The 25,951-nt window shown below is 37.4% G+C and overlaps 1 pseudogene; it reads left to right on the top strand.

The window, feature by feature from the left end:
- LOC149538496 (chaperone protein dnaJ 16-like) overlaps positions 1-8,919 on the top strand; it is a 30,524-nt pseudogene extending 21,605 nt beyond the window's left edge.
- Positions 8,920-25,951: the final 17,032 nt, after the last annotated feature.

The following is a 25,951-nucleotide window of genomic DNA, read 5'->3' as shown; positions in this document are numbered from 1 at the left end:
GACCATGAGAATGTTTAGGTGCCTAGCTGCTGGTAGACCCATGACCCTTCTTAGAAGAATGATGGAATAGCTAATACCTTCCTTCATATACCCCCTTATCATATCCACTTTTCCTATTATCCTCCCTAGAGGAGTCTTCTCAATGAGGTAAGATGATTGAATGATTTTCGTTGCTTCTTTTAGGTGCTCCCTATACCACCTCTCTGTTATTTCATAGGAGAATCTTATGAATTAATTTGCCCTTGAGAGATGAAATACCCTTTCAATGTTATCAAGTCACAGATCTAATACAACTTCTCCTGTTATGCTCTTAACTACCCTTTCCTCTAGAACAAAGTGTTGCATTATTGTCATGATTAACTCCACTGATTGTACTAACATTGGGTGTGAAGTTGCACTCACCAACCCTGATCAGATCAATGCGGATACTAGAGCTAATCTCTTTGTGAGTTTGTTGCAAATTCTTAGAAATTCCCCCAAGTTAGTGTGTCCTAAATTAGTGTCCTTAATCTCTACATAGTCATCTTGGAATCTTGACTTGGACAAGACTCCTTGGAATTTGAAAACCAAGGGCTTGGGTGCCATTTTCTCACTGGAAGAGGATGCCATGATATCTGCACGAGAAGATGTCCATCAGTTTAGAATTAAAACTAAGAGATCACGAGATGACAACATTTAGTAGAACCAAAAATATTAAATGCATGAAAAGACCTATCCTTATTCTTTTTAAAATGATTTTTTTTTTGAAAAAATAAGGTGCACACCTGCACACCTCATGTTGGTGTGTTTGTAATGTGTTTTAAGGGTTTTTTTTATGGGTTAATGGGGGGTGCATAGTTGTGCACCAAAGTTGCGCACACCATTTTTTTTTGCATGCAAGGGTGTTGGAGTTCGCACTGGGGTTTTGTGCGACAGCAGGTGTGCATGGCATAGTGCGTGCAGTGAGAATGTGTGGTGTAGTGTGTTGTATGGTGGTGTGTGAAGGTGAAAATGGGTGGTAGAGAGTGTGCAAAGATGAAGATGCGTGATAGTGGGCATGGTGCATGGTATGTGGTGATGCGTGGTAGGTACATAGTAGCATGTGCATGCAATAGCATGGTGTGCATTTTATGGTGCATGATAGTGCGATGCATGTGGTGACGTGCATTGTGGCAGGTGTGTAGCATGTGATGCATGCGACAGTGAGCATAATGTAGTGGGTTCGCAACACGTGATGCACATGACAGCAAGCGCAGAGTAGTGTGGTGCATAGGGCAGCAAGCGTAGAGTAGCATGGTGCATGGTAGTGAGCATAAAACAACATGGTGCATGACACGTTGTGTGTACTCATGTTTTGCAAATGAGAGGGTTGTGAAGGTTGGGCATGCACAAGTGCGCACTTAGTCAGGTGCACAATTGCACACACCTTTTCTTTTTGTGTTTATGGCGGATGTCATGCATACCTTGATGATGGTGCTATGCATGTTGAGGGAAAAGTGCGTGGTTCAGGAGTTACAAAGTGCACAAGACATTAGAGTTCAAAGGTTTGCGAAGGGCGAAAGGCGAGGTTGCAAGGAAAGAACACAATAATGAAAAAGTTGAGGAGGTTAGAGGGGGGGTCGGGGCTTATATAGCCCCGCCCACCCTTGGTGATGTGTAGTACCCACTGTGTAAGTGCACAACTAAACATTGCGCACCACCAAGGGTGGGGTGTGCCCTCGTGGCCCCACCAAAGGTGGGATCAGCTCCTGCGGTCCTCGTGAGGTGCACGAGTGTGCATTTAGTTAATTAATTTTTTTTGTTTTTTATTTATTTTTAAAAAAATATTGTTTAGATTTTTTCAATTTTTTGACTTTTTTGATTTTTCAATTTTTTGGTTTTTTTGACTCTTAGACATCGGGACACAGACTTAGAGCCTCAGAATTGGTCCAAATCTAAAAAAAGCAGGGAGTCCCTATTTCCTAATCGAAATGGGGCATGCATTGTGGGACCACAACAAATAGCCCTAAAAAAAGGAAGAAATGACAAAGGCATTCCTTCATCAGCAAACATTCTTTCAACATGTATTAAAGACCAACCAAAATGCGAATGGCTTGAGCATAGTTTGAAAGACTTCAAAGTCAAAACTTTAGAATCCAAAACCTTTTGAGCTCAGTGTGTGATTTGTACTTTTATTCCCTTTGACATCTCAGGATGCAGTCTATCAAAGTTTTCCAATAACTTTGAAACAATCTTCCACCCCTACTGGCTCATTCATTAAGAATCTTCACGAAGGCTATTTATTGATTGCTTGCTTAATCGAATGAGAGAATCAGTTCAAGGGCTCTTAGTGGGCTGTCACTTTCTTTTAATTTTCTAGAAATTTTTGAAGAATCTCTCTATGTAGCTCGTAATGTCACTACTTGATGAAGCAATGTTTTAGTACAAGATACTTTGTTTTGAAATTTTATCTTTTTGCCAAGTCAGATCTTTAGAATCCTTCAGTCTCAACACTGTCCTTTTTTTTTTTCTTTATTTTGTATCCTAACTACGCTTAGACTATGTAGCCAAGACATTGGTGTCATTTCTTGGATTTGATCTTTGGTGAACATCCCTTGCGTTCCTCTTTTATAACTTTTTAAAAACTCTCATGCCAAACAATGATCTTAGCAACCCTTTGAGAAGACCCCTCCTGTTTTAACCAAGTGGGGTTTGAATTGTCCCTTGCTATCTTCAACCTTAATTCAACAACACCTAAGATCAATTCTTAAGCTCACAAAGTGTTAAGAGCTCATTGATTTAGAACCTTGAATTTAAGATTGAAAGTTTCGCTATTTCCATAAGGAACATTCATTGCTTAGTTGGTATAAGCCACACAATCATCCAAGTGTTTTGAAAAAGAAATACCTCTTCCTAAAATTGGAACCAAAGAGTGGTTAGTGAAATATCTTAAGATAAAATCTCAAGTGCACCTTACCTCCTAGGATCGACACAACTTTGGAAAGTAAACACGCGACTAAAGCAAACACACAACTGAAAACAAACACACTTGTAGAAAATGAAACCTAACTAACTACTGAAATAAAACCTAATTAAATGCAAAAATAAAACCTAACTAAATTTTTCATTTTAATTAATTTTTTTTTTTTGGGTCTTTTAGGCCTCAAAATAATGTTTCAAAAATTTCCCATTTACTGGTAATGGAAGAAATTCCCCTTGTAAGGAACTGAGCCTAAAAGTGTTTTCTCCAAGGATTTCTGTGATCTGATAAGGACCAGTCCACAAGCACTAAAACTTGGTATGGCTACTCATTTTTTCTTTCACCTTATCCCAAAGTAGAACAAGGTCAAAAATCCTAAAGGATTTTATTGTGGCTCTCTTTTCAAACCATCTCTTAATGATAGCTTGATGTTTGGCCATATGCTCTAATGCAACTGTCCACTTTTTGTCCATCGCCAAAAGATTCATCAATCTAATTTATACTTTGTCAGCATCTTCAGCATATCCACTCATGAAGTTCAAGATAGAAATTCTAAGGTTGAGTGGAAACACTGGTTCTTGTCCATAAACTAACAAATACGAAGAAGTCCCCAAGGCATTTTCGACTCGCACTCGATCTAACCATAGGGCATATTTCAACTACGTCTGCCAGTCTCTAGGGTTCTCCTTCAACAATCACCTTATTACTATAATTAAGTTCTTGTTCATAGATTCTAATACCCCATTTCCTTGCTGATAGTAATTTGAAGGGAACTTGATAATAACTTTATTCTCAAATGCCCATTGAGTCAAAAATATTGATGCGAAAGCAGATCTGTTATTGTAGACAAGGGAAAATGGTATTCTAAATTTGGCAACAATGTGTTCCCCATGAAGTCTATCACCACCTTAGTAGTGCGATTTCTATAAGTTTATGCTTTTGTCTATCTCGTACAATAATCAATTGCCGTAAGAATGTAGGTATGTCTGGTTGATAATGGTGGGTTAACTGGACCAATGAAATCTAGCCCCCACTTTGTGAAAGGGTGTACCTCATATATAGGTTGTAGCGGCATTGCCAGGTGTCTTTCTTTATTAGCACTCATTTGATAGACATGACAAGATCGCACATGCTCAAAAGTGTCCTTGAATAATGTGGGCCAAAAGTAACCCAATCTCAAAATCATGAGCCATTGCTTCTGCCGAACCATACCCCATACCATACTTGTCATGACATTGTTCTAGGAATTCCTTCACTTCCACACGTCCTAAACATTTCAAGTAGATCCCTTCATAATTCTTTTTGTATAACTTTTTGTCTTGTAGCATATAGGACTCACACTTCATTTTAAGTCCTCTGCGTTGTGAACTATTCATCCAACTAGGGCATCGATTCTGTAGGAGGTAGTACATAATATCCTGGTAGTAGACATCTGTCACCACACCTTAGCCAATGTCAACTTGAGATACTATCATTTTCTTCTAATCTTCATCATCTATCTCTTTCTCAAACTCAAATTTATTTTCATTGCCAATCTGGTTATCAGCTATCATCCTTGACAATCCTTGACCTTTGACTAATTTCGTAGGTTGGATCTCTAGGTTGAACTCTTGAAGTATCAACATCCATTTACCTCACCTTTCACAAAATTCATTTTGCATCAACAATGTCTTTGTTGCTGGGTTAGGTACAATAGCATACACCTTACTCCTTAATATGTAATGGTGAAACTTCTTTACAACTTTAACCAAGGCAAAAGACTATTTGTTGAGGTTAGAATAATTGAACTCAACATTTCTCAATGGGCAACTCATAAAAGCGATAGGTCTTTCATCTTCCTTCTCCTTCTTCTAGGTTAAGACCCTTGTGCATCAATGCTCTAAAGTGAAGGAATATATCTTAAAAGGAAGGTTGTAATCGAGGGTTACCAATACTGGGGCCATGGAAATGGCTACCTTAATATCCTCAAATGATTTCTTTATCTTTGGAACCCATTCTATTTTAGCTCCCTTCTTGAGAAAATTATTGAGAGGATGCACAATCTCTACAAATCTGCTTATAAATTTTCGAATAAAATTTATCTTTCCAAAGAAGGAGTTGAGTTCCTTCTAACTGTTTGGGGGTGATAACTTCAAAATGGCTTCAGCTCTATCAGGATCTATGGAGATGCCAACTTCAGAAATGATATGACCTAGGAGCTTCCCTTTAGTGACCCCAAATAAACACTTCTTGAAATTGAGAGATATGCCATATTTATGACACCTATTGAACACTTGTCTTAGATCGACAATGTGAGTAGTTTGATCCTTTGAAAAGATAGTCAAGTCATCCATATAGATAACTATACATCTATTAATCAATCCCTTAAAAGCTTCATCCATGGCTTGCTGAAATGTAGCCCCCACATTAATCAATCCAAATGGCATTCTCCTGTAGGCTAAGGTTCCCCATTTGGCTGTAAAGGAAGTATCTAATCTGTCTTGCTCTTCTACCATCACCTGATTGTAACCAAAATATCTATCCAAGAAAGACATCATTTCCAAACCATTCACAATTTGTAAGAATTCATCCAGTGAGGGCAATGGGTAATTATCCTTTTGAGACGCCAAGTTCAAATTGTGAAAATTGACGCAAAGCCGAATCTCTCCTATCTTCTTTCATACAAGAACTAAATTAGCCACCCGTGTAGAGTGACGCATAGGGAAAATAATTTTTGCATCCATCAATTTCTTGACTTCCTTCATTATCAGAGGATCAAGGATGGGATTGATAAGTCTTTGCCTTTGTTGAAAAGGTTTGGCATCGAGTTTGAGTGGAATATCATTTGTAATGATCCAGGGATCATATGTCTTCAGATCTTCATAGCTCCAAGCGATGACATCCTTATATTTTGTGAGCAATTTGAGCATGTCTTCCCTTTCCTGTAAACTGTATGCCTTCCCAATCCTTACCATCTTAGGATCATCTTTGGTTCCTAAATTGTATGAATTGAATTTTTCAGTCCCCTTTTCTTCAGTGGTTCTTTTGTTAAGTGTTGATTCATTACGATCAAAGATACGTTCTAATTCAACCATTCCCTTTAGAATAGTATTGGTTTTTAGGTTCAAGATTCCATCTTCATCTTGGGTTGTGATATCCTCAGGTATGTCATCTGGGGTGTCATCTATTTGTTGTCCCTTAAAGTGGTTGCTGCACATAATAAATTCTAGAATATGTTGATCATCCTAAAAAACTTGGAAGTTCATGATATTGTGAGGAATAGATGGAGCAACAACCAACTTAACTGAAAATTGTTTCAATTTCATTCCTTCAACCAGATGTAATGTGCTTCCTAAAATAGAAAGGGCATCAGATACCATGTTTTTTCTCCTTGGAATAGACTTTATGTTCAAAGCTTCAAAGTTATCTAACATATCCCATACCCTTTTCCTATAAGGAAGCAATCTCTTATCGTTACAGGGATACAATGATTTTACTTGTTAGATAACCGATTGAGAATCTCCTTCGACAATGAGAGTTGTAACTCCTTTCTCAAGTGCAAAGAGAAGTCCTCAAATCAATGCTTCATATTCTGCAACATTATTAGTGCATCTAAATTACAATCGATATGTTGCATAGAAAGATTTATCTTTTGGAGCAACTAGCTCAATACCTGCACCGACTCTTGATTTGCATTTGGAACTATCAAAGTGAAGCATCCAAATTGAGCTTTCCTTGGGTTTTCTAACCTTATACTTATTTATCCTCAATTTCTCTTTCATCTGAGCTTTAAAGGATTATTTCTTAGGAACCCTTTATAATTTTCTTGGGAGGCGGACTTGATGATTCTTTATTATGAATTCCTGATAGAGGGTGTGTGTGTTTTTCTTATTTGTCTTGAATTTCCCCTATCAATTCTTTAATTTCTTCCACTTTAGGCAAAGGACAAATGACCACTAAAGTCCATCCCTAGCCTTCTATGTACCATCTTCCTCTTTTTACTTTGATCATTCTAGGTGGAGGAGAAGACAAACCTCCGCCATCTGAAGAAGTATCGCTATATGATGCATTCAGATCTTCATTTTCCCCTTCAATCTCTTCAACAACATTAGATGCATTTGTAACACTTTGGTTTTCTGTAGGTCCATTTTTTGGGTCATCGACTTTCTTTACTTCAACCGTTTGTGTCAACACCTTAGAAACTACTTCTTGACATAATGAACATTCAAACTTCGAACGGCTAACTTTATGCAATCAAGAAAATTTGAGAAGGGGGAGAATATTGGGATTAGCTTCTCCTAAAAATTGTAGATTAGCCATCATATGGTCTATGAATTGTGTTACGACTTCATCTTTCAGGGCTAAAATCATGTGGTCCATATCTTGATCATCTAGTTTTCTGGTTGACATTGTATCAAAAACCATCACTTTGTAGGAGCCTAAATCTGTTTGTAAGAAGGCTACCTCATTAGGGGCATTGTAATCAGTAATCATCTTTTTTAACTTGGGCTCTACATCTATCTTGATTTGATTGTTCAGACCTTTCTATGGTAACCAAAGCTGAGTGAAATCTGTGGAAAACCATCCCCTTAGACACTTTGTCCATTCTCTACTGAGGAGTAACCATGTCTCTATGATATCAACCACATGTATATCAATGACGCTTTGGATTCAAGGGTCAACTGTCAACTGTATATGTACATCTTTCAATACACCTATGACTTTCACCTCTATTTTGTCCAACTATATCACTATCTGGTTGGTAGGTTGAGGGATGACCCCTAACTTTTGTGCTATGGATAATAGCATGACATTGCATGAGGCTCTTGAATCAATGAAGCAATTATGAAGATTCTTCCCATATATTTTGATACCAAGCAAGAATGGGGGCACCTCTATCTTGTATTTAAACATAGTGGGCAATGCCTCCACAGCATTAACTTGTTGCGACACCATCTTTTGAGGGGTAGTATTTGCATTGTGGGAAGTCTTTGCATGGTTTAGGGTCTTCATGAGTGCCTCTCATTTTTGTGGACAATTTTGCAACATGTCAAACATGGACATATTAGCCTTTGTTCATTTCAAGTCCTCCACTGCATTATATCTTTCAATAGACCAAGCAAGATTTTTCAATATCGTTGGTACATTTACTTGGTTTTGATTTTGTCATCCTCCAAGTGGTGGTTTAACCGGTACTAGATTGTTGCTCACCCCTAGATCAGGAGGAGTTAGTTGTAGCACTGGAGGAATTCCATCTATCAAAGATTCCTTTCTACTTCTCAAGTTGTACGTATTCCAATTGTCACTGCGAAAGGAAAACATCTCTTCTTGTTGAAGGGTAGGTTCTTGGTTGAATGGGAATGAAAACTCTTCACCAATGAACTATTCTACCTATGGCTTTTGCATGGTTTCATAGGATTTTAACAACATAGTGTTGAATTTCACAAGAGGAGTATTATCATTTACTTATGAGCCTTGATTCATTTCTTGATTTCCATTATAGTACGAACCATTGTTATTAGGTGCATTGTGACCATCATCATACTGATTGATATCTGCATACTGAACTTTGTTGTTGTTATTGTTAGAAGGAATGCTTCCATTATTTGGATGGGTGTTTCACTGTTGGTTCTATCTCTAGAAGCCATTATTTTGATTAGGAGGATTGAAGTTGTTTCCTCCATTATTGTTTCCTACATTTTTGTTGTTTCCATTGAAGTTTCTATTGTAATTTTGGCCATAATTATTCTTGTAAGGACCAACATTGTTTCTTTGGAAGTTGTTGTTCTATCCTTGTGACAACCTAAGATGAGTCAATTCATTGTTCATCTAAGACATAGTCTTTTTCATTTGATCAAATTCTGAAATGAAGCTATTGTCTGCTTCTATAGGAACTATTGCCTTCTTTTCAAAGAAAGCGATCTTTGGAGGCTCATACCCTGGATATGTTAGCACAAGGTTCTGTGGAGCAGGTGCCTACTATAGTGGAATTGGGTTCATAGGTATGAATTAAATAGGCACTAGGGATGCTCCAACTAGGTATGTTAATGTTGCTATGATAGCTTGGGCTGGAAGCATCAATCCCCCTCCATTAGGATTGGCTTGCTTAGTAAAAGTTATTGCCTCTGCAAAGACCTTTTCCAATGTATCAATATCTATTGGAGGAAGCCTTCTTAGAAACATAGTAGTAAGAGGGTCCATAACATTTAGATAAATCTGAATACCCACTTCAATTGGTATAGTGTATGGTGTTTCCGACCTACAATATGCCATGTGAAAGCAATGATTGAAGCGTGAAACTATCTCAGCTGGATCCCTTTTAATTGATATGAATTATTGATGTATTACTAATGGGTTGACAAAAGTCTTGAATTGCTCTAAGAACAATTTTTTTAAAGTATCGCAATCTCTAATACATCCAGGAGGCAAATTGACATACCAATTGCAAGCAACTTTCCCCAAAAAGTAGGGAAATAAATGAAGGACCACATCCTCATTGGCAATCTACTTTTGGTTGCAAATTTCTTTGAAGACTTTAATGTGTTCTTTAGTAGTTCATGTTTCTCCATAGACAAACCTTGGGAAAAACTTTTCAAGATTCTTAAGGAGGTCATGGAGTGCACCTCTCAAGTTTATTGGTGAATCTACAATGTTTACAAAAAAGGCCATCGAAGGATTTGGCGAACCTAAGGGTGGTTGTTGAGTTAGAACTATTGGAGTATGTGGTGGTCCACTAGGTGGTTGGAGTGGAGGTGGAGTTGAAGAAGATGATGCAAGTTCAAACAAAAGTGGTTGAGTTTGGAGAATGACTTTATCACTGTGTGGTTTGCAAAAGTGGGTAAGCTCAAGAAACTCATATGCGCTTGTCGAAGATCTTAATGCTTGTTGAAATGGGGATTCTGGATCAGAACCCTTCAGTTTGCACCAACTCTAGAAAAAGCACACCTATGTAGAAGTACACTTTCTCACAAATCAGGTGCATCATAGGGTTTTGCACACCTATGCACTTGGGTTGCTACGGATCTATGGACCTACGGAGCTGCGCACCAGCGCACCTAAATTTCTCAAAAACTCAATTTTTTTTAAAACTTGTAGAAAGCACAGATTTTCATGAAAAGTGTAGAATTTTGTAACTTTGGAAAATTCTCCTTCTTTTTATGAGAATCAAAAGTGTGGCCCTCCTTCTTCTCGTTATGCATGATGCTAAATGATAGGAATTCTTATGGACTCCTCTCTTGAAAAGCTGATTTTGTGAATCAACTCCAAGGTTTCAAGTTGATTTTGTGACCTACTAGAATCCATTTAGTTGAAGATAAATGTGATTGTTTACAAGGAGGCCTTTTTTGGTTCATTTTGATTCCGAATGAGATGAAGAACCTGCACGCTACTTCAAAATAAAATATGCAAAAAAACTTTGTTTTTGTATTTTTTAATATGTTTTTTATGAATGTAATCTATCAATGCAACTAATATGAATTCCTATTCTAACAAGGGGGTTAGTAAAGAAAACAAAAAAACTTTAAAGAAAATAACATGAAATTGAAATCCTAATGGACATAAGCTATGGAAAATGACACGTCTGCAAATTAAACTTTCAAAGAAATCGGTAGATAACCAATGAAAGAAGGAGCGACACTTCCTTTGGTTCCATCAATGTAATTGTCAATGAGAAAATTAGTGATCATATGATGTTTCACCCTTCATCAAATTGCAAGGCCACAAAAAGTGTGCTCATGCTCATGCAAGACAAAGAGCTATGCAGGCACAATTCAATGATTTCTTCTCAAGCTAGGTGCATCAGGGAAATTCATCAAAAACCATAACAAACACCAGAACTAATGAATCACATAACTAGAAACAATGTAAGAAACCTTGGGCTCAATCATAATCCCCATGAAAATACATTCAAAAAAATATGACACATTTAGGCAAGAATTACTACACTCCAAATGTGAGCATCAAAAGTTTAATTATTATTGCAAAATAATGGTGGCCCCAATTACATATTACAATGGAGTATTTATAAGAAATAGTCTCCTCAATTTGTGTTGAGAGTGAGAGATATCTTAATGCAATAAAATGCTTTTAATTAATAAAACAAACTAATTATATACAAACTAACAATCTAACTGGTGCTAAGCAAGACTCCATCCATTTTTATTTATTAATTGGATGCATGAGACTTTACATGTTAAAAAAAAAAGAATTATGAGAGAAGAAAGAATGAGAAAGCTTTGAATCGAAGTGGAAGTGTCTGGAAGTGCCACAAATGGAAGCTGATCCATCACTGGGCATTTGTCAAAGTTAAACTGCTGTTAGAATGCATTTTCAATGCATGAAAAACTCTATTTTTAGAACTAGCAGTTAACTGTTGGCACACCTCTCGAAAAGAATACTTGCAAACCTACACACTTGTGGACCTGTGCACCTACAGAGCTATGGACCTATGGAGTTGTACACCTCAAAATGGTCCAAAATTTCAAAATTTTACGAAGTATCAAAATTGAAATTCTGGCATTTGGGTTTTGTTCCCCTTCATCCCAAGACTATGTCTAGATGTTTGCCCTTGAATTTCTCTTTAATATTTGTAATTTTGGTCACATCTAGTAAATCTAAAGCCTCATATTTGTCCTAGACCTTTTGTCTATAATTGGCTACCTCAATCCGAGTGTCAGCAAAATCTTTGAATATGGTATCTAATTCTAATAAGGCTTCTTTGGTTTTGAAAGCTTGCTAGATATCTTCATCATTAGAAGCTTCCTCAAAAATATTCTTAAAAATTTCTACTACTACCTCTATAGGCAACAACTTCTTCTATTCCTCATCTTCAAAAATCCTTTAGCATGCATTGCTGTAATGCTTCCCTACTTCCAAAATTTGCTCTTGGGCTTAGTCCTTGAGCCTATGGATCTTCGCATGTAATGTTTCCATTACTTTATTACTATCAACAATCTTCTCTATCCAATCATCAATCAAATCTAATTCCTCTGCTATTTATACATTTACCAAAATTTTGTACTTTTGCCCCTTTATTGCCTGCAAAATTTGTAAGTCCTTACTCCAAGCCCTTACCCCATCCATAATACTAAAGTCCTACTTCAAAATCACTACCATTTTATTCACATTCTCTTGTGTAGTGTGCAGTAACTTCAGGTTCCCATGGATAATCAAAATACCTTTATCTTCAAAACTTTTCTGCCACTGTTGACAGGCTTTCAAAAATGGGTCTACATGTGTAGTTCCCCTTTCTCTGAGTATGGTGTTCAATGCGTCCTTGGGGTGCTCAGGATCTAGAGGACCAAATAGTTTGGCCAAATATCCCCTTAAGATCTTGTTTTTCTCTCAAAGTGTTCGAAGTTTGACCTCTTCCTATTCCATTCTCTTGAAGACTTCCTTGATCCCCATGGTTACCATTAACCTAGTTGTATCCCGTGTTGGCTTCCCAAGCATGACCTCTTTGATTTGATAATCTTCAGAACCAAGGCTTTCTACATTTGTATCATCAGGATAGATGACCACTTGAGCAAAAAAATCTTGGTCCTGTGTATTGTTGATAAATGCCAATGGTCTTGCTTCATGTAATGGAGACTCAAGTTTGTTCAAAATCTCAACCAACTCAAAAATTTCTTCCTCATCAGCATGTAATTGAGGTTTGGGGCTCCTCATTATTTCTTTCTAGAGCCATCTTGGGATGTGCTCAACTAAAGACCTGCCTCTCAAGGATGAAGGTGTATGTTTTGTTACCTTCTTTCCCTTATCACTCCTCCTTAGAGCACCTTCTCTTTATGAGGGCTCTTCTTCTACAACCTCTATTTCTGTAGACCCTACAACTTGTACCTCCGTGTCTTGGGAAGGTGGTTGAGAATATTCTACCATTTTTCCTTCCCTTGACACTTCATCGATCACCATTTGTTGTGGTTCCTCCTCTTGTGAACGTTCCTTCTGAACCTATCTTCTTCTGAACTTTGGGGTGGAGCAGCAACTAAGCCTTTATCTACCACTGTAACTTGTGGTGGAGATGGGGGAGTAAGATCAAGACTTATGAATTCGGTGGCATTTGTGTCTAGTCTTCTTGTTGGGGTTCACCTATAGGGGTATCCCTAATCTTGTCCCCAATCAATTCTATCCCTATAGGCATGAAATCAAAATTTAATATTTCAAAAATGTCATCGCCTTCTTCACTTTGCTTATCCACCCATCGTTGTACTTCATCTTTTGAAGAAGAGACTTCCAAGGGTTCCTTTGGGGTAGATGGCAGTGTTATTGTGGAACTTCTTCTTCTTTGTTGTTCCATAGCTCTAGCTAGCTAGGTTCTTCCTTGTAAAGGCACCTGCTCCTCTTCTTCCTCTTCTTCTCCTTTTGGAATGGTTTTGGGGACAAATGAGCAAGGCACCATTTTTTAGTCACCCTTTGCCTCTTCTTGATTTAGGTCTTAATATTTTTCTATTTCATGGAGGAAGAAGGGGATGCTAGCTCTACTTGTGGAGGTGGAATAGAAACCTGCTGAATCTCTCCCTCTTCTGACTGGCTGGGCACAAAGGGAGGCAATTGAGGGTCATCCTAGACTTGAGCAGCTCCAATATCCTCAAACCCTTGTACATCTTCTTCCTGCTACTAAGGAGGTGCTTGCACTTCACCTTCTTCTATTTCAACCCTTTGAGGAGAGTTCCTCTTTCTTTTCCCTTTTTCTTTCCTCTATGGAGGGTGATAGTATCCAACTAGGCGGTCAAGTTGGTATGCTATTTCAGGCCTGATGAGAGATTGGACTGCAAAGGTAGGAATTGTAACTTTTTTTCCTCTACCTTTCTCTGGGCGGGCTTGCATGTGAAATATCACGGTATTAGGTGTTGGCTCAAGTTGGAAAAGTTTCTTGATCCAATCCTTTGTCATTTTGATTACATGCCTTGCTTGATGATTAATATCATTGGCCACCTCCTTGTCAACCTCGACATTCATGATGGGTCTATCTCTGATTTTTTCTTAGTAGAATAGAGGGTCTAGTAGCTCCCTGGAATCTTGTTGCCTTATTTCCTCCAGAATACTTAGTTTGAGAGAATTCTTTGCCAAACACAAAGTCATCCTACAATAGTCCCTAATATGGACATCGTAGTCATTTGTTGCATTCATCCAGTGGTCTTCAATGGCCTCCTCATGGTGGAATTCTCTATAGGCCACACTCTCAAATTTCCCAATATTATCAAACTAGTGCCACAGAGAGTTGTATTCCTCAAGGGGATAATATTCCCACTCCAACTCAAAATATGGAATATCTTGCTTTCACTTCACTTGGTATGGTCCTATGACCAAGGGCCATGTCCAACATGGTCTCCATTGTTTCCTTACCCAGTCATATGCAGATTCAATCTACAGTGCAATCTCTAATAATACCAATTTATCACTAGGATATCTAGGGAGCTTTTTAGGGTTGATCGAGGCATCAACAACCCGTAGATACATGAATGTCTTAAACTAGATGTAGTAGGCCCCGAGAGCTATTATCTATGCTATTGCCTTATCAGATAACCTCTTCGCATAGTCTTCCTCTATGAACTGGATGATTGTGAGTATGAGCGCATCATTCACGATCTTGTTTTCCTTGCTCTATGTCGAGAGCTTCTTCCTCACCAGTTGAGGGTAAATAATATAAGGCTAGGCATTGGGATCCTTCATGTTGCCTCTTTTGTACAATCTAGGATAATTTGTTGCCCTTACTGCTAGTAGATATACCATGTAGGAAGTCATATAGAACTTTTTCTTATCCTTGACTGCTGCTAGTTGCTCGCACAAGTTCTCACTCAAGGTTGTGGCCCACTCAAATGGCATTTTTGCTATCTTCAATGTCTAAATGAAGTTTACCATGAAAACATTGAGGTGCCATGCTGTTGGTAGATCCATGACCCTGCTTAGAAGAATGATGGAATAGCCAATATCTTCCTTAATATACCCCCTTGTCATATCCACTTTTCCTATTAACCTCCCTAGAGGAGTCTCCTCAATGAGGTAAGATGATTGAATGATTTTTGTTGCTTCTTTCATGTACTCCCTATACCACCTCTCTGCTGCTTCATATGAGAGTCTTATGAATTGATCTACCCTTGGGAGATGAAATACCCTTTCAATGTTATTAGGTTAGAGATTCAATACAACTTCTCCTATTACACTCTTAACTACCCTTTCTTCCAAAACAAATTACTGTGCTAGTGTCTTGATTAACTCCGCTGATTGTACTGAAATTGGGTGTGAAGCTACACTCACCAACCTTGATCAGATTAATGTAGATACCAGAGCTGATCTCTCTATGGGTTTGTTGAAGATTCACAAAAATTCCCCAAGTTAGTGTGTCCTAAATTAGTGTCCTTAATCTCTACATAGTCATCTTGGAATCTTGACTTCGATGGGACTCCTTGGAATTTGAAAACCACAGGTGTGGGTGCCATTTTCTTGCAGGAAGAGGATGCCATGATATCTACATGAGAAGACATTTATTAGTTCATAATTAAAACTAAGAGATCACGAGAAGAAAATTTTTAGTAGAACCAAAAAAATTAAATGCGTGAAAACACCTATCCTTTTTTTTTTTAAAATGAAAACATTTAAAAAAATAAGGTGTGCACCTGCACATTAGATTGGGTATGCACCTCATGTTGGTGTGTTTGTAATGTGTTTTAAGGGTTTAGTTTTTTTTTTTAATGGGTTTATGGGGGGTGCATGGTTGTGCACCAAAGTGGGTGTGCTATTGTTTTTTGCATGCAGGGGTGTTGGAGTTCATATTGGGGTTTTGCATGACAACGGGTGTGTGCGGCATGGTGGTGTGCAAAGGTGAAAATGTGTAGCAGAGAGTGCACAAAGGTGAAGATGTGTGGTAGTGGGTGCGGTACGCAACACATGGTGATGTGTAGCAGTGTGTGCACACAACAGTGCGATGTGTGTTTTATGGTGTACGAAAGTGCGGTGCATGCGACGATGTGCATTGTGGGAAGTGTCTAGCATGTGATGTGCATGATTATGAGCATAGAGTAGTAGGTGCAAAACACGTGATGTGCGTGATAGCAAGTGCAGAGTAGCATGGTACGTGACAACGAGCACAGAGCAGTGTGGTGCATAGCACATTGTACGCATTCGTATATTGCAAATGAGAAGGTTGTGAAGATTGGGCGTGTACAAGTGCACACCTAGTTGGGTGTGCAACTACGCATGCCTTTTCTTTTGTATTTATGGCAGATGTCGTACGCACCTCGATGATGGTGTAGAGTGCGTTGAGAGTGAAGTGCGTAGCATAGGAGTTGTGAAGGGTGCAAGATGTTAGAGCTTGAAGGTTTACAAAGGGGGGAAGGTGAGGTCACAAGGAAATAACACAATAATGAAAAAGGTGAGGAGGTTGGAGGGGGCTTGAGGCCTGTATAGCCCCGCCCACCCTTGGTGGTGCGTAGTGCATAGCTACGCATTGTACACCACCAAGGGTAGGGTGTGCCCCTACGGCCCCACCAAAGGTGGCATACACTCCTACGGCCCTTGTGAGGTGCACAGGTGCACACTTAGTTAATTAATTAATTTTTAAATTTTTTTTCCAATTTTCCAATTTTTTAGATTTTTTCAATTTTTTGACTTTTTAAAATTTTCAATTTTTTGGTTTTTCTGACTCTTAGACATCGAGACATAGACTTAGAGCCTCAGAATTGGCCCAAATCTAAAAAAGTAGGGGGTCCCATTTCCTAATCGAAATGGGGCATGCATTGTAGAACCACAACAGTTAGGAGTTGTGGAAGATAGCTGGACCTACTGCCAAAACAACTTCAAGAGAAAGACCGATGAACCCACTATCCAAATGATCTTTGTATTATTCCTTATAGGATAATAGAAATGATATGTACTTCCTTCCTCTTCTTCTTTCTTGTCAACTAGACCTCTGCTCCTTCTGATCTTGTAACCAAATCACAAAACTCGTATCCAATAATCCCTTGGATCACTTACACACATTTACCACCCACTCTGCTCCTTTTCACACTTCACACTTCACACAATGATCACACACTCATACTCTAATTAAAAACAAGGAAATCATCTTTCCTTTATACCATATCTTAAAAATAATTCCTTGAGCTGAGCTTGAGGCTTTCTTAATTAATTATAATAAGACAATTAGTTAATTAAAATTACAATAACACTTTTGGCTCATAGTCTATACAAAACTTCACACACATGATATTAGGGCTTGCACATTCATTGGCTTGTCCTCTATCATTGCCTAACTATGCATCTTCTTATTACATCTTAGATGTAAGATAGCGAATGAACATTAGGAACTAATTTCCCAATACTATATCTCTGAACTATACTCTGTAAATCAGGTACATCTTTCATACGTGTTCAACTTAGACTCTACTCACTTGACCATGTTAGAAGGACATAATGTAGAACATATCCATGATTGTGCATCACTAGAAAATCAAAACATTGTTTGTGCCATTAAGATCTTTGTTTGCTACTCAGCCAGTCTTTATAGAAATCATACTATGTTGACATGAATGACAAACAAACTCATGAATGTAACATGTCAATACTCTCCAATCCTTAGGATGCTCCCCCAAAGTACTATCATTGACATTCATACTAACACACTCAACCTTGCCTTTTTCTTCATCTTTCCACTTAGTTTTGACCTTATCTAGCACATATTTATCAGATCTACCACTTTCCCCATAAGATCTACCCCTGCCTCTATGAAATCTTCTACCTCTACCTCTTTGTCTTTGTTCATGCTTCTTATTCAAGATCTCCTCTTCGTTCAAGGCATATTGATATGCTTCTTCCACACTATCCAATTTCACAAAAAATATCTCATCTTGAATTCCAAATATCAAACAATTCAAGTACCTTATAACTTTCTTAACCTCATCATCAACATGTCTAGAAATCTATAGAATTACTTAGTGTACTCCTTGTTAGTCTTATTTTTTTGTTGCAATTTTTTTCATCTTCCTCAATAGGTTCACTTGATAATCAGTAGGGAGGAACTTCTTTTATTTATTCATCATCTTCAGCTAGGTTTGTGTCTTTTATTTTCCCTTCCTTTTTCGATCAATTTGAAAATGCTCCCACCAGAGTGAGACATAACCTTTCAACTTAGTAACAACTATTTTCACCTTCCTATTATAAGAAGTGCCTTCAAATTCAAAGATTTTTTCCATTTGAGAGTTCCAAACCAACAAATCATTGGTGTCCAATCTTCCATCATAACTTGTCACTTCAACAATAGGATTTGAATGTGCCTTAGACATGACTCACAATAATCTTGTTGGAAATATATATGATAGGCTAAGTTACTGAGAGGGGAGGGGTGAATCAGTAACTAATAAAATTCAATCCTTATTTACCAATTAATCCTTTATGTGTTTTTTGATCTAATTATATGCATGAATAACTGAAAACATTAAAACTTTCATAACACTTTGACACACAATTTGATGACCCAAAAACCTTCCAAATAGAAAGTAAAACTGGGGTGGGGATGATACCCACAAGCTTTAGTACTACAATATAAAATTGGTTTGTTAAGGATTACAAAGATCACTTTTAATGATCTACTTTGTTAGGAGCAATAAGGAATGTTAGGTCCACCTTGTAAAAGGATTTACAAACATACAATAAAGTATGCACTCAGTAAAGAGATTTACAAAAGACTATTAAGTCTACCTTGTGAAAGGATTTAACTGATCCACCTATTAGGATGAAACAATGGTTGATCTCTAATCTACAACTTGGTTTACTAAATGAGATTCCTTTGAGTGTAATGATCACCTTTCTATGATAAATAATTCCTTACTACTTCTTATACTGCTTGTAGCCTTGTATTTTGAACTTCTTCTCTTCTCTTCTTGATATCTATATCTTGGATGTGATACAATACATTATATATATACTAATCCAATTTAAAAATCAACAAAGTTGGCTACAATAAAATTTACACAAAATACACAAATTCAACCCAAACTGTAGGAACTTGGGTTCTAAAGAATAGCTCAGTGAGGTTCTGATACTCAACATCCACATTGAATGCTCAACATTGTCATGCATTTGATAGACATAGAAGCTTGATCCATACTAATCACTTCCAAGTAGTCTAAACTTGGTCTATACTAGTGACTCGATGAATACTGTGAAACTTAGCATATAAATTGAATCAATTGATTCGTAAATCATACCTTGGTAAATGCTATCACCACGAGCTCAGTATAAACTGAATCACTTGGTTAACACTGAGTGGCTCAGTCAACACTGGATTCACATCACTATAACTGTGAACTCAGTAAGCACTGCACAACTTAGTTTGCATTAAGGAACTTGGTAAACCTTATGAAGCTTGGTTTACACTACTGATCAACATTAAGATAGAAACTGATCGATGCAAATTAAATACTATCCCTTGGATTTGGTAGCTATTGGCGCTCAAAATTGCATGTTCAATTTTGAGCACTATTGAAAAATTCCGGCCTATAAATGCTTTGTGAAGCCTATGTACCTCGCCGTTGAGTTAATGCATAAATGGTGTTTAATATTTCTAACACCTTCCATTCAGCCTGTCTACCTATTCCATGAAGATAAATCATCATTCTGAGCTATTTGGCAAAGTCCTGTTTCAAGCATTTGTCAAATTTGCAATTCTGCCCTAGTGTCAAATAACGACAGGAGGCTGTGTTTGCATTTGAATATCTCACACCTAAAAAAGGTTTTGTGACTTTTTGCTTTGAAAGTTTCTAGTGTCCATACCCGAGAACCTATGTTTCATATTTTGAGTCGTTTCGAGTCTGTTTGACTAGGTTTTGAATCCCTCAAAGTTGGTCAGTTACTTTTTTCTTGCTTTTGCAATTAATTCCTAATTATGGCAAGCCCTGTTTGACGAGTAATAACTTTCGACCAGTTTATCCAAATGTTGAAATTATTTTTGCGTTGCATTGTAGACGTCAAGGACTTGTTAAGTTTCAAGTTTTAGCTTATGAAAAATCCATTTGATCAGTTTCCAAACGCGATTCCAAACGCAATTTCTGTCTTTTTACTAGTGTTATAAGATGCAGATTTGTCAGAAGCCTTGTTCATGATGTCTTATCTTGAAATCCATGATAGGTGAGATCAAATGGTTTATTTCCCTGTGTTCTATACTAAAAATACTCCAAGTGAGCCAATTTTCAAATCTTGACGAATCCGTTTGTATACTTTTCCAGGGTCTTTCCATTTCTGAAAATCGCTTTTCAGTCAGTGTTCCTAGTTGCAAAATTCCAAGTAGCCCACTTTGAACATCCGCTATTTGAGCCCTGTGATTTATCACGAGCCCAAACTATAGATCTATAATTTCCTCATGACAGAGAATCAGTGCCCCAGTTTTCGTCTTCCCAAGTGTTCATTTGCCTAGTTTTCTGAGCTGAATCCAAACCCAGTTTATTGCTTTCTGACATGTTTGCTTGCAGGTAAATCTGAGAAGGCGACTTTGACAGTCAATATCTTTTGACTGTGATCTTTTCATGAGACGAGAATTGACAAGATGCAAGAATGTGGAGTAGAGATTCAGTGTGCCAAATTTTAGAGCCTGGTCAGTTGTTTGAATCAGTTTTTAAGGCTAGTCAATGGACCTCCTGACATGAAATTCATAGTTTACAATTAAGTCATAAAATGAGTTTTAAAAGTGTTTTCAGTGATGGATTTTATTTTCAATTAGTTCAAGATGAAAAATGGATTAATCTGAAGGATAAGTGTTCTGGAAGCAAATTTTTTTTTAGTCGGACCCGCCTTGGGGCCCGACTAATCTTCATCAAATTAACTAGGAATGTATAAGTGTTAGGCATGATTGAAATTATCCATTTAGCCCTCTCCCGGTTGAGTTAAAGGTTGGTAGCTAAAGCTATAGGTTTTCCCAGAATAGGAAGGCATCGTTGATGCCACATTATATGAGACCCAGACAATATCCATATTTTATGAATAAAGAGGATTCAGTCTCTCATAGACATTAAGATGATTTCAAGCACACTGTATTGTGAAGTGCTGAATATGCTTGGAGAGGAGTTAGATGAACAAAATATTGCATAAAAAATGGGATCTAATTCAATATGGGAGGAAATGGGTTTTTCACCATACCCAAGATTAAAGGGAGTGAGATTATATTGGACTTCCTGTAGCAAATGATGAAGTTGTTTCTTGAGGCTATCAGAGGCATCTTCCACCTTTTTATTTAATCCAACTAGCTATCCAATGGTATCAGAGTATCAAATATGACAACGTCCTCTTCATTTTTCAGATTTCTCCGACCACAAATTTCACAGCTCCATGTATTCAAAGGGAAGCTAGTCGGCCAAGCACAAAGTGTTCACGCCAAATGAAGTAGCATGCAATGAGGGAAAGGAGACACCATTCAAAGAAGGAAGAAGCCATAACTGTCCACGACATGTTTAAGAAGGAAGTAGGGTAGTGTTAAATATTACACATTCAAATCAAAGTTGAAGCCGCTGACTGCTAGGAAAAACATGCACAAAAGGCAGGAATGGGCGTTTCAAATAACGTGCAAAAAACCAAAAGGAAATTCCTCATGCTAGTAGAAGACAATCTACTCTCTCAGAATAGAGCCATCTCATGTGAAGGAGACATCAACACACAAAGAGGAAAGAACACACCCAAACAGACCCGCGATTTAGCATAGAAAAATGCCCACCATTTGCAAAGCCCACACTCAACGCATAAAAAGAGCATCAGCCAGTAAAAGGAAATGCTCATGTTTGGAGGGCGTGAGGCAACATAATGATGGTCCACATTTTTTAAAGCTGAAGCCACAAAAAATAAATGAAAGAACCAACGCTAAACAGAAGCAACTCATGCATGTTACTAAAGTTTGCTCCACGCATAAAATAGAGAAGAAAGTCGTCCATAGAAGAAGGAGCAGACAAGTTTGAATAAAGCCCTGCATTTTAAAAAAAAAGGGGCAACAGTGCACAAATGAAAGAGAAAAATGCAGTCAAAGCTGCAACATATGAGAAAAAGACGTCAACAGCTAGGAAGCTCAAGAACTAAGTAGCCCATGCTCTGCTAAAAGGTAGGAAAAATGTGTGCAAGAAGGGATGCGAGTTTGTCTCAGGCCCAGATTCTAAAATATTAAAGATTGGTTCTCTAGATGAATTAGCCAAAGCTCGATGGGTAGTTCTTAATCCACCGTGGGAGGAGAGCGCCTGCACAAAAGAGGAAGGAGTCGCTGAAGCAAATCCACTCACGCAAAAGAACTCACTCACGCCAATCATAGCATGTTCAAAAGATGAAATCGACGGCATGTGAAATGGTAGAAAACACAATAAAAGGAAGTGGCCCTGTTGGAGGCAGAAGAGTTCTTTTAAAAAAATTTGATCCCACATTCGTGGTGATTTGTGAAAAATATATGTTTAAATACTCTCATGCTCACCATGTTTAATGTCTTAGAGACATGCACATTTGAAGTGCCAACCATGCAATGTGTACTCGGCCTGGATGGGATGACGTCAGTTGGAGGGTGATATAAGTTAAATTTTAAACAAAGATGCAAAGACACTGATGTGGCGAGTTGATGAGTGGATGCATGAGATGATGCCACATGGCAAAGATCAACGGGTGCTCACTTCCCTGAAATATGAAGTTGTGCTTGGTTTAAAAAATACGAGAAAGAAGAATTAGGACACGTGGCAAGTGGGTCTCAGCTGGCGGTGAGGTGGCGATCAGGAGCAACTTGAGAGGATGCGTCAGATTGTGACACGTGTCATGATATGACGGTCAACGCAATCTCACATTATGGAGATACGAGAGATTTAAAAAATGCGAGAAAGCGTGGTTCTGCCACGTGGCACGGGCCTGCCCAGTGATGATGTGGCACTGCATGTTTGAGCAACCAATCAGATAATGCCACATGGCAGTTGGTCAACTGAAGGTTGACCCCAGATTCAAAGGTAATAGCAATTAAAGAATTAAAAATAATAATAATATTTTATTATTATTTTTATAAAAAATGCACGTTCAGTCATCCAAGAGGTTTTTTTTTCTAAAGTTTTGACTTTAGAGTTTTTTAAAATTTTAAAATTTAAAAAATCAAATGTGCAGACATGAGTTTCTAGCAGAGGAGTCATTTTCAAAATGACTTTCAGGAGGTTTCTGAGAGGCCAGATAGGTGATGTTATATATCACCGAAATTGGGAGAAGATGAACTTTCTGATTCCGAAGTCAGTTTTTGCACAAGTATCAATATTTTTGAGCTACAAGAGGATTTGTCTCAAGTACCTGAATCGCAACCATTTTTAGACCAGGAATTTCAGAATTGGTTTTTGGCAAGGTAATGACTTGAATATGTATAAAAGATGGTAAAAATGAAGTTGGGGTTGAATTGGTTACATTAAAATTAGTAAAAACTCACAATTTCACTAGAATTGCATAAGGTTTCAGATATTTTAGATGCAAAAGGATTTCATCATTAGGCAGAGATATTTCAAAGCAGTTGCAATGTAATGATGAAACATAAAATCAAATTAGATGGAAGAGAGAGGTTAGAGAGAGTCTTTTCAGTTGCAAGAGATGAAATTCTAAGGGGACACATGTCGATTATATGTTCAATCTGAGAATTCATCTTCATCCTATATTATTCTTTCTTCCTTCCATTTTGAAGGGTTCCATTTTTTTGTTACTGGGAGACAACTGTTGGTAGAGAATTTGCAATCATTCTGTGAAACCATTCCTTTGGATCCAGAACTATGATTCCACCTCCATTCTTCAGCAATTTCTCTCATGTGAACAGCAGTAGTGTAGATAATACAGATAGTTCTGATACATTAGGTTGTTTCATGTTTTAATTTCATGCATCTGAATGTATATTTTCAAAGAAAATGAATACATATGAGTAGCATTTCTTTAGTTTCATTCTAGTTCTTGTCTCCTATCTCAGTAATCTGTAGTCTTAGTGGTCTTGGAATGAAGAGCTGAGATCAATTTGCTTCCCCTTCAGGTTGTATGTCTGATATATTTTGCTATTGGAACAAAGTGCCAAGTAAATGCTTAATGCGTTTGACAGGGTTACTAGTTATGTTGAGAAGGATATTTTGTGAGAATGAGATCTAAATGAACACTGATGTCTTAATCACAAGGTGATTAGATAGATCTGATGTCTGGGTATACAGAATATGTCCTGATGTCACAGATGTATGTTTTGAATTCATGGATTTGCCCAATGGATTAGGCACTGATCAGAGATAGGATCATTAGGTTTTGCTGCATGTTTGAGGATTTGTTGAACATCAACATCAATAATCAAGGCTTTTCCCCTTCATGTTGAAGAGCTATAATAGAATGGCCTCACTCAGCTTATGAGGTTCCTAGATTTGCATTTAGCTACTGTAGATTGATGTTATTTCATGAGTTATCAGGAGATTTAAGGGTTTTATCTGCTTTGAATAGATTCAGTGTATGCTTTGACAACTAGTACCATATAAAGAATCTGTAGGTCCACCCACCTAGGTTTTGCAAAGCCTGAAGAAGAAGAAGGGTCATGCTTTATAGTTGACCTAGTGTCTAAATGGGCATGTTAAAAATGGGAGTTAGCTGCCCCTAGATATGTTTTTTTCTCATCAGGGTAATTGGAAACGGGTAACGTTTTCAAACACCAATGGTAGCAACTGTAGAACTTGGTAGAGATTGAAATGCTTGGTTAACTCTGTTAACTATATAATACACTTGGTAGATACTTACAATCTGAATAAGTGTGTGTCACTAATAACAAACATGATATAATGTCAACAATATCCACCTTTAACATTAGGGACAAAACACTTATTAGTTAAAACTAAATTTCAAGAACACTGTTTATTCATTACCTTGTGTCTCCAACTCAGTAGAGTACCCTATTTTTGAGATTTTTTTAAAAATTGTTTTTGTAAAAGATGTATCTTTGAGTATCTATACATATATAATGCTCCCCCACACATATATACAATACTTTACATCTTTTCACATCTGATATATACATTTTCTCCCCCTTTATGTATACTTCCCCTTTATAATATACATCTTCTCTAAAATATACATCTTCTCCCCCTTCTTGACATTAATGCCAAAGATGTATGCTATATACTATACAATAATGCCAAAATGTGACAAGAAATCTGAATATACCTTTAAAATCAGCACCATTGTGTTGTCCCAATTTTCTTACAACACCTTACATGTGTGCAATTACAACTTGAATTGAGTTACTACTCTACCCACTACTCGATCATATTCTTAATTGATATGTAGGTAGAATTACTAAGAGAAGAAGCCAGAATAAGAGCTACATTGGTAGACATTCAAGGCATGATTCTCCCAAACATGGATATATTGTAGAAACATATTGCACATGCTAAAATTCTCATCCATGATAACAACTTCTCAATTGCAGATCAAATGATGGGGATGATACCCACAAGCTTTAGTACTATAGTATAAAGTTGGCCTGTTAAGGCTTACAATGATCACTTCTGATGGTTTTCCTTGTTAGGAGCAATAAGGACTACTAGGTCCACCTTGCAAAAGGATTTACAAACAAACAACAAAGTATGCACTTGGTAAAGAGATTTACAAAAGACTTTTAAGTCTACCTTGTGAAAAGATTTAACTGATCCACATTAGGATGAAATAGTGGCTGATCTCTGATTTGCAACTTGGTTTGTGAAATGAGATTTCTTTGAGTATAATGATCACATTTCTATGATAAATAAATCTTTGCTACTTCTTATAATACTTGTAGCCTTGTATTTTACACTTCTTCTCTTCTCTACTTGATATCTTACTTCATATCTGTATCTTGGATGTGATACAATACATTACATATATACCAATCCAATTTACAAATCAATAAAGTTGGCTACAATACAAGTTTACCCAAAATACATAAAGTCAATCCAAACTATAGGAACTCAGGTTCTCAAGACTAGCTCAGTGAGGTTCTAATACTTGACATCCATTATCAATGCTTGACATCATCATGCATTCGATAGATGTAGAAGC

The sequence above is a fragment of the Cupressus sempervirens genome, chromosome 9 (assembly GCF_028749045.1).
Source record: "Cupressus sempervirens isolate cs-2001-9-10 chromosome 9, ASM2874904v1, whole genome shotgun sequence".
In the NCBI taxonomy this organism is placed as follows: Eukaryota; Viridiplantae; Streptophyta; class Pinopsida; order Cupressales; family Cupressaceae; genus Cupressus; species Cupressus sempervirens.
Note: the sequence above shows the minus strand (reverse complement) of the source record. Positions and strands in the feature narration are given on the sequence as shown.